Source organism: Asterias amurensis, chromosome 9 (assembly GCF_032118995.1).
Source record: "Asterias amurensis chromosome 9, ASM3211899v1".
Lineage (NCBI taxonomy): Eukaryota > Metazoa > Echinodermata > Asteroidea > Forcipulatida > Asteriidae > Asterias > Asterias amurensis.
In genome coordinates, this window is record NC_092656.1 from 18,980,379 (window position 1) to 18,982,923 (window position 2,545).

A 2,545-nucleotide genomic window follows, 5' to 3' on the forward strand; every position below is an offset into this window, starting at 1 on the left:
TATAAATCATTGTGAGAAACGGCTCCCTCTGAGTGCCATAGTTTTTGAGAAAGAAGTAATTTTCCACGAATTTAATTTCGAGACCTCAACTTTTGAATTTGAAATCAACCATCTAAATGCACACAACTTCGTGTGACACATGTGTTTTTTCTTTCACTATTATCTCGAAACTTTGACGACCAAATCAGCTCAATTTTTCACAGGTTTGTTACTTTATGCATAATTACGTTCAGATACACCAAGCGAGAAGACTATGCCTTTGACAATTACCAATAGTGTCCAGTGTCTTTAACATCTTTATAAAATTGGGCCTAGATAATCATTATGAAGAAGTTGGTCATCTTTATCATCATCATCAGCATGCAGGCGGACACGAGCTTTTCCCAATCTTAACTGTCATGTGCTCCTCTCAGAATCTCTAGATAAGTTGGTATTTCTTTCTAAAAGCTGCGATGTCCAATTCCCCTAACGAATACTATCCTTTGTTTATAAAAAGAGTAACCTTGTACATTCCAGGGCATTTCTGGCAGGCAAGATACTGTATCAGTCAAATGGGAAATAACTACGTTTTTTTTTCATTATCTCCACATTTATCAAAGAGTTATAATAAAAAAAACCAGTTGGACAAGTTTTGAGATGTGCCCTTTTCTCATATGAAAAGTCAGATAGTGCAACATCAATAACAATATGAGATTTGATGGGGTTTTTTTCCTTCGTACAAATCATACAATAGTGTATTTAGCAAGGTCTTTACAGATATTAATCAGCGATGAAAAAGCTAACAAACATCGCAAATAAACATCACAAACATATCAACAAATAGACTTAAGCCCTGAAGCCAAAACAAAAAGCCTCTTGATCCATCCATAACAAATTTACTTCGTCCTTGGGTGGATTTGAACCACATACCTCTTAGTTAAAGACGGTGGACACTATTGGTAATTGTCAACGACCAGACACTTGGTGTATCTCAACATATGCATAAAATAACAAACTTGTGGAAATTTGAGTTCAATCGGTCGTCGAAGTTGCGAGATAATAATGAAAGAAAAACACTCTTGTCACACGAAGTTGTGTGCTTTCAGATGCTTGATTTCGAGACCTCAAATTCCCGGGAAATTACTTCTTTCTTGAAAACTTCAGAGGGAGCCGTTTCTCACAATGTTTTATAATATCAACCTCTCCCCATTACTCGTCAACAATAGTAAAGTATTATGATAATAATTATTTTGAGTAATTACCAAAAGTGTCCACTGCCTTTAACAGCCGAACGTTTTGAATTAATCAGTTATACGATAATTAACTATTGTGCAGACTCGAAGTATCTCAAGTTGCAAACACCTTTGTACGTTCAAGAAGGCCTACTTCACGGACTGTGCGCGGCACCGCAACGAATTGTTTGTTTGGTTGATTGGGCGTTTTTCGTTTTGAAACGTCGTAATCTGTCAAATTTCGAGAGATGTAGCTTTAACTAAGCCTAATGATTGGACTAGACTAATCATAAACTAATTACTTTTGTAATCCACTGTTGGTAGCATTTGAGGTTTAACAAGTGCACCTCCTCCATGTACTATTAAATTATCAAAATATAGATATTATTAAGACAGGTCATCCTTAACAAAATACTGCCACACTCGTTTGGCACTTAGAGCAGTTACGGTGGGTGGGTTGGAGAGGGAGAGGGGGGTACAGATGGCACAAAATCTCTCCTCGTTGTTGTCCTCGAAATAATTGATAATTAAAATCGTTCCGCCAGCAAAACACCTGTTATTACTTAGATATTTATATATAATTTATATCAATTGATCTCAGCTAGCTTTATTGAAAAGATATTCCAATGTGTACACACATGTAATCGCTGTGTTTTTTTTTATCCACAATTAATGGTTGTTTTGAAGAGGGAGGTGGGAGGAGGGGGTGATTTTTGTGTTCATAATGATCAGCTGCAAACCGTAGCGTGATAAAGTTGATCTAATCAAGCTTCTTCCACACGCTCTACAGATGCTCCAGTTTACATATGCTCAACACGTGCCTATAGAAATACACCGTGGGTTTACTTTACCAGTGAGCTTGGAACTTGCCTTTTGTGTTCACATCCTTCCCCCCCCCCCCCCCCCCCCCCCCCAGTAGCCCCTATAACACACTGTCTGTATATCCATCCACGAGCGCAGAGGCTCAACCCAGCTATTCGCCAATCAACACACAGCACACGCAGGTACTGGCTTTATAATCATTGCGGTAACCACATGCCTCACAGTCTATCATAAACTCATACTCATAACATTACTCTGTGTATGTAATGCAAATGACATCACACAATCTGATGAATCTAGTGGACTTTCCCCCAATCGACCACGCCCACCTGTTGAATAATTCATAATTTGTTTTGTTATCAACCTATTATTTTCCTCTTGTATCCCCGACGTAAAGCTTAAGTGCCCGGCTGTCTAAGATTGTTATGGTAATTGTGGATTTTGGGGGGGGGGGGGGGAGCGGTATTTAAACCGTATTATTTGGAAAGGGGCGACCACTTTCGGTTAGGTCG